Source organism: Taudactylus pleione, unplaced genomic scaffold, assembly GCF_031769625.1.
Source record: "Taudactylus pleione unplaced genomic scaffold, aTauple2 ptg000737l, whole genome shotgun sequence".
NCBI lineage: Eukaryota > Metazoa > Chordata > Amphibia > Anura > Myobatrachidae > Taudactylus > Taudactylus pleione.
Genome location: NW_028285139.1, coordinates 1,874,598 through 1,882,940, shown reverse-complemented (window position 1 = coordinate 1,882,940; position 8,343 = coordinate 1,874,598).

The following is an 8,343-nucleotide window of genomic DNA, read 5'->3' as shown; positions in this document are numbered from 1 at the left end:
TGTGCTTTATATACACAAGATCTCAGGCTGAGTGCAAAACACAGCTCAGAAACACACCCACCAGCCATGTGCAAGGATGTGATGTGTGCAAAGCCTGCAGAGTCAGACAAGGCAGAGGATGACCCAGCAAATGTGTCCTGTCTACTGTCACTGACATTGCTAAGGGGACTGCCAGCAATCTCTAGATCAGTGGTTCTCAAACTCAGTCCTCAGGACCCCACACAGGTCACTTTTTCCAAGTCACCCAGCAGGAGCACAGGTGTATTCATTACTCACTGACACATTTTAAGAGATCCACAGGTGGAGCTAAGTATTTCACTTGCGATTCTGTGAGGAGACCTGGAAAACATGCACTGTTTGGGGCCCTGAGGACCGAGTTTGAGAACCTGTGCTCTAGATAATAGTGTTTTCTATCCAGCGACGGTGCCCCCACCGTTAGTCATGCTACTATTTTGCTTATGACTGATTTACTGTATGACATTGTACTGGAAGGAAAACATCTGTTCCATCCTCTTATATAGGAGTTACAATTTGCAGTTTATTAATGTTCTAATAGGTTGGGTACGGAATTCCTGCAGTGGGGATGCCGGCAGTCACAATACCGCCGGCAGCATCCGGACAGTCAGTATCCCGACCCAACTAGGTAAGCATCCTAACCCTCCCCCCTTGCAGCCTAACCCTCCCCCTACCCCTCCCCCCTGCAGCCCAACCCTCCCCCTTTCAGCCTAATGGTGTATACACACGGTCAGATCAGACAGCGATAACGATATCGTTGTCTGATCATCCTGCATGTGCTGGATGATCGATATCGATCATCCAGCACACCACCAACCCCCAAACGACTATAACGAACGGGTCACTATAGTAACCTGATCGATATCGACCAGGATGGAGTGCATGCACGGGCGATGGTCATTATCCTTATCGACCATCTGTGGCCGCGCATCGTCCGTCACTTGGGGGTTGAAAGGGGCCAAAAAATGGACGATATGAACAATAACAATATGATCAATATCGTTATCATTCATATCGTCCTGCAAAGTCGTACCGTGTGTACGCTGCTTAACACTAACCGAACCTCCCTCCACAGACTAACCCCTCCCCTAGTGCCTAACCCTAACCGCTAAACCTAACCCTCTTCCTAATCTTAATACTTACAGTTCTGATGCCAGCGGTCGGAATTCTGGCGCCGGGATTCTGAGTGCAGGCATCCAGCCCACTGGGATAAAAACTACATCCCTGTTCTAATATAACCAATGATCTGTAGAAAAATAATGTGTCCTGACTACCCCTTAAAATACATTTTTAGAACATTTCATACTAAGGGCCGAATTCAATTAGGTGTCGAAAAGTCACGTTTGTTGAAGAACGTTTGCCGATGTGATCTTTTCGCGCATACCAGCGTATCGCGCTATTCAATTGCCGGAGTTTTTGCACATGCGAAAACTCCATAGGCGGTAACCGGCGAAAAGTTTTCACCACCTTTTCGGACCTGGTTCAGAACCCTTTGGACACCCCCGCCCTCCCCCCCCAATGACTAATGAGCTTAATTCCCCCTAATAATGACATGTCATTTTTGTGGTGAACATTTTAAAAGTGTTGGAAAATCGGTTTAAAGTACTGGGTCAGATATTTTGGGGGGCTGTATTGATGGGACAGGTGTTTTTAGGTTTGCAGGTGGCTGCAGCAGGTGTATATATATTTTATATATATATATATATATATTTATTTATTTATTTTTTAAACCACTTTATAGCCACAAAAATATATTAACACCCATTTCAATGTACCCCCAATTTAACTACAACATTTTATTTTTTCCAAAAGAAACTGCTTTATTTAATTTTTCAACACTTATGCCAGTGGAGGCTAGAGAGGTGAGGCTGCAGCACAGTCCAAAATTCAAATAGGGGAGCCACACAAACAGCCACCCCATACGCTGCCAAACATCACCGTCTGGGACTTTCTGGCAGTTGGTGTGACTCCCCTATTTGAATTTTGCACTGCCTCTGGAGCCAACACTGACTTATGCAAATATACATATAACAGCCATTTGACTCAATTTAAGAACCCAAAACACTTTTATTAGGGCTATTATTACACTTCTATATTGATTTTGAGCGTCAGGCTTTTATGGGGTATAATAGCATAATTTGTCTAATAAGAACATGCCAGTTGTCAGCTCAATAATTGGTTCAATTCATACATGCCTACTCTCCCGATTCGGCCAGGAGCCTCCCGAAAATAGGGTGCCGCTCCCGGCCCCCCGGAAAAGTAGGCAGTTCTCCCGACTTCTCCAGTCCCCCCGCAATGTAGCGCTAAACCCCCGCTGCGGAGGGGCTGATGACGCGATCTGCGTCATCATAACCCCGCTCCCTGCCTCGCAATGCCGGAAATATCGGTATTGTGTAGCGGGGCGGAGCCTAAATGACGTGATTGTGTGGCTCCGCCCCCAAACCTCGCCCCTAAACACTGGTAAAGTGTCTGGCCACGCCCTGCTATATAGGCCCCGCCCCCTGCTTAACCGACCTGGCTGCTTCCTCCCGGAGGAAGCAGCCAGGATGTAGTCAAGTATGGTTCAATTATGTGGGATAGGTATGTATAGGTGTAATACCCCTTTTACACTAAAGTTCCAGGTCTGACCTGGGATTTGGAACACTCAGATCTAAGGGCCTGATTCAGACCCGGCTGCGAGCGCTGAGTGCTCGCAACCGGGTCAATGGTGGCCCAGAGCGCATGCGCACGACGGAGCCGGCTCCGTCGTGCGCATGTGCGAGACCCGGATAGCGACGGGCAAGCCATCTCGCAACAAAGGGGGCGTGCTGTCGATGTTGAGTGACAGCACGCCCCCTTTGGTGGGCGGGGCGGGGTCGTGGCTGACCAGACGGAGGGCCGGCCCCACTGATATCACAAGTGATGTCAGTGGGAGTGCTTTTGGCTCTGTTAGAGCTGAAAGCACTCTGGGGCTTGCGGCAACGAGACCCTACCACAAGGGTCTCGTCGCAAGCCCGATGGTCGTGATGGTCTTGACCATCGCGACCATCTTCCTGCCCGCTCGCTATAACTGTGGGTGGTCACCCACAGCTATGCGAGCGTCCAGGAGGCCGTTCTAAGAAAAAAATAGCCCGGCCCTGATTCAGAGTGATCGCTCTGTCAGAGCGTCCGGCTCTGAATCAGGGCCTAAGATTGTACACAGACAGTGAGCTGTATAGATTGGAACAGGCCGAGTGCAGACACAGTGAGCTGTATAGATTGGTACAGGCTGAGTGCAGAGACAGTGAGCTGTATAGATTGGTACAGGCTGAGTGCAGAGACAGTGAGCTGTATAGATTGGTACAGGCTGAATGCAGAGACAGTGAGCTGTATAGATTGGTACAGGCTCAGGCGCACACGGAGTGGGGTTCCTGAGTACCTAAACCCCCCCCCCCTGCCCGCCGATCACTAAGTGTAGTGTAGACCGCAGTGAGGGCCTGATTCAGGGCCGCTCGTTCGCTCCGAGCGATGTTTGCCCAACCGCGCATGCGTACGGATCGTTATACGCATGAGCGAACCAGTCAGTGTGGTCGAAATTCATGTGCTCGCAAAATAGCGAATGCCTGACAATTTGAGTTACAGAATGAGGCGTATGTGGGTGGTAACAGGGGAAGGTGCTTGAAAACGGGGAGTGGAGATCCGAATGCAGGCGTGCTTAAAGTTCAAAACGGGCGTTTTATGGGTGTGCATAATTAAAACAGCAGCGTCATTGACCACGTCACTGGGTTATTTTATAGCCAGAACTGCTCGCAAGATTGTGGTAGCAAAAACCAACCACAAGAATAGCGAGCAGTTCATACGCTGGTCGATGTACTCGATTAATCTAATAAATAGCGGACATGACGTAGGATGCAAGCGGCCAGGGGGCGTATTTTTCCAAAAAACGACCGCAAGTTTTGTTCGCTCGTTCAGACCTAGAGGCGTGAACAGACCGCAAAGAGCGAACGGTTCATTTGAATAGCCACACCTATTTTCTGGCCGAGCGAGCGCTAATTGCATCCGGCTCTGAATCAGGCCCTGAGTGCGGTCCGTACTACACACTAACAAATACGCCGGCGGCACCGGGTAGTGCGCTCGTACTAACCGGCGGCGGTGTGTTTATTTTAGCAGCCAATGAGAGTCAGACAGACTCTTATTGGCTGCTGCCAATGAGAGTCAGACAGACTCTCATTGGCTGCTGCGTCCATGGAGGGCTCCCCCCGCAGCAGGTGATGGGACATTAAGTTATGTTTTTTTGTTTGTGTGTGTGTATATGTAAGGGGCACTGACGCTGGCACTGCATAGGGGGAGGCGCTACTGGGGGCACTGTATAGAGGGGGTAGCCGCTACTGGGGGCATTGTATAGGGGGCCGCTACTGGGGGCACTGAATAGGGGGGTGGCCCGTTCTGGGGGAAACAATTACTGGGGGCACTATATAAGGGGCACTACTGGGTTGGGCTACTACTGGGGGCACTACCGGGGGGACTACTGCTGGGGGCACTATATAAGGGGCACTGCATAGGGGTGACTACTACTGGGGGCACTATATAAGGGGCACTGCAAAGGGGAGACTACTACTGGGGGCACAATATAAGGGGCACTGCAAAGGGGGACTACTACTGGGGGCACTATATAAGGGGCTCTACTGGAGGCACTGCATAGGGGGGACTACTGGGGGCACTGTATAGAGGGGATGGCCGCTACTAGGGGCACAGTATGGGGGGGGGCGCTACCGGGGGCACTGTATAGAGGAGGTAGCCGCTACTGGGGGCACTCTATACGGGGGGTGCTACTGGGGGCACTGAATAGGGGGGCACAACTGGGGGCACATGAATAGGGGGGTGGCCCATTCTGGGGGACTACTACTGGGGGCACTATATAAGGGGAACTACTGGGGGGAATACTACTGGGGGCACTATATAAGGGGCACTACTGGGGGCACTGCATAGGAGGTACTACTGGGGGCACTGCATAGGGGGGACTACTACTGGTGGCATTATATAAGGGGCATTGCAAAGGGGGGACTACAACTGGGGTAACTGCAAAGGGGGGACTACTACTGGGGGCACTATAAAAGGGGCACTACTGGGGATACTGCATAGGGGGGACTACTACTGGGGCCATAGGCAAACGCAGGGGGGTTTCCGTCTGCCTGGAAACCCCCCTTTCCAGCCCACACCATGGCCACAATAGAAATAGTAATGTAATAGAATTTTACTAGTGCTGCATGTTCTTCTCAGTATCACAAATGAAATAATTAGCACCACCAGTAGATCTTTTAACATGTATCAGTCAGTAATAAATAACCTGTGCACCAACTAGGAGATCTGGAAAACATGCACTGTTAGGGATGTGCTGCTATAGAGCCCAATATGTACATATATGTCTAGGGCAATGCTAGGTTCTTCTGCTGCTCCCGGACTTGCTCCCATGCTCTGGAATGGTGCCCACATCTAAAAAAACAAACATTCAGCTCAGGCCGGATGGCCCTACTGCCACATTTAATGGCTTACTGTGATCGGTGGTCCTGTATATGCTGGAATTATGCCACACAATACATTTTGTATGACGCATATTAAAGCTGGATAAGTGCTAATTCTACCCTCTTCATTGACTGGCCACACTCACTCTAAAATCAAGCATTTGGAAACCCCCCTCTAGAAATCCTGCGTTTGCCACTGGGGGGCACTATATAAGGGGTACTACTGGGTCCACTGCATAAGGGGGACTTCTAGTGGGGTCCCTACAAAGGGGAAACCACTACTGGGGGAGAGGGGTCTTTAATAAATCATGCTGGCTGTATTTATTTGCCTGCTGTATTCATGTTTCTAATAGCCCTTTTACACCAAAGTCCTGGGTCTGACCCGGGATTTGGAACACGTTTCCAAACCGGATCAGACCCGAGATAGACCCCGTTTTACACTGCGGCGCCGACCCGGGCACCGTTCACACTGGAGCCGGGTCAGCACTGACCCGGCTCTCCGGCGCAGGTGAGCAACGCTTCATACTCTCCCTCCCCCTCCGTGACCTTCTTACCTTACTCTGAAGCGGGCCGGAGGCACGGAGGGCGGGCGGGGTGCGCTGCTCCGTTCTGGTCGGCCCGGCAGTGGACGCTTGGAGATGATGTCATCTCCAAGCGCCACTGAAGCCGGCCAATCAGGCGGCATGTGGCGCGTCCCAGGTCTTCGTGACCTGGGTCACGTTGTTTACACTGCGGGAATGACCCGTGCTCAACCCTGCAATCCAGCTGGGTCGGATCCCCAGGTCACTGGACCCGGGTTGATCCGTTTCCACCGGCAAAAATCCTGGGTTGATGTGCGTTCACGTGCATCAACCCAGGATTTTTAAGTCAGGGTAAAAGGGGTATAAGTGATAGAGGTGTGTGTGTCTGTCTGTGTGTCTCTGTGTCAGTCAGTGTGTGTGTACCCTGTCATAAGCTGAGTGGTATATTTTACTGTAGTAGTCCTAAATCCTGTGTAAGCTGTTTCTATCTATCTATCTATCTTTTTATTTATGGCTAGATGTTTTTTCATTGTTTCGATAACCAAGGATTTGGAAACCCCCCTTTGAAAATCCTGCGTTTGCCACTGAGGGCTTTTTAGGGTTAAGCACCCCCTGGGAGGGTTAGGTTTACGCTAGAGAAAGGAGGGTTAGGGTTAGGCACCCCCCGGTAGACTTAGGCTTAGGCTGCGGGGAAGGGGGGAGGTTAGGTTTAGGCACTTAGAGGGGGGTTAGGGTTAGGCACTAGGGAGGGAGGTTAGGGTTAGGCACCCCTAAAGGGCGGTTAGGGGGTGGAGCAGGGTTAGTAAATACTTACCTTTGGAGCTGTTGGAATCTTCACTGCTGCCGGTCTTCCGGCGCCGGGATTTGAACCGCCGGACATAGGTCCGATGGTATTTCATACCGATCCCAACAGTGAGCTGTATGATTACAGGCTGAGTGCAGAGACAGTGAGGTGTATTATAGCCAATGATTACAGGCTGAGTGCAGAGACAGAGAGCTGGTTAGATTGGGACAGGCTGAGTGCAGAGACAGTGATTTGTATGATTCCAGGCTGAGTGCAGAGACAGTGATCTGTATGATTCCAGGCTGAGTGCAGAGACAGTGATTTGTATGATTCCAGGCTGAGTGCAGAGACAGTGATTTGTATGATTACAGGCTGAGTGCAGACACTGTGCTCTATGTATAACTTGGAGGTTGGGTGCAGATCATTCAGTCATAGTCACACCCCAATACAGACGTCACTGTGCACTCAGCACAAAATCTCTGTAACTCATCATTCTGAGAAACATAAAAAAGAGCCACAAAGTACGATAAGCTTGAAGCTTAGTTTTTGTTATAATTATTATTATTATTATTATTATTTTTTGTGATAATACAATTTATTTATGATCTCATACATATTACAAATTACAAAGTAAACCCCAAAGGGAAAAATGACCTGACATTAAAATCCCTGTATATCCCATTTTGTAAATATATATATTTACTGCAAAGTCTGGTAACACTTTCTGACTGTATTTTATTTACTGACACTATTATGATAGTCTTCTTAAACTAAATGTGTGTATATATGTAAGTCTGTCCTACATTTATGTACAGCGGTAGCCAGAGTACTCACCGTCCCTAAAACAGCTGCCATTGCCAGGAAGACAGGACAGATCTTATTTATTGTATTCATTAACAGGTGCCATAGGGCTGTGTACAAAAATCTGTGAGTCTGCGAATTGAATTGCCCCCTTTGTCTCTGTTTATTTTTTTTTCAATAAGACCTGTGAGTGCCGCCTTATCTATGCCATATAGATAGATAGATGGATGGATGGAGGGAGAGAGAGAGAGAGAGAGAGAGAGAGAGAGAGATACAGAAATACATCTGGAGCCAAATGTCGGGGCTACCAACCTTTTTAGTATTATTTTGCTAATTTTCTAAAAAGAAACATAATAAATAACAAGCATTTTTCTTGTAAGTATGAGGGTCACAAACATAGGGGCATATTCAATTGGGTGCGAAAATATCAAAAATCCCGCACCTGCGAGGTTTTTCCTGTAGATGCGAGATTTTTGCTATTCAATGAGGTGCATGGTTTTTGTTTTTGTGAGCCAGGAGGTTTTTTCCTCGCACCTCCAGAGCAAGTGTGATTTTTCCTAAAATCGCTAATTTTAGGTAAAATCAGTGGGACTTGCTCTGATACCCCAACGACATCCCCCCTTAGGACTAATTAAGCAATTGGAAGTTTCTAATTAGCTTAATTAGTCCATAATTGCTTACCTTCTGCAACGCTGTCTTCTGCATTCAGAGTCGGGAGACTGCTCTTCTGCAGCAGGGTGAG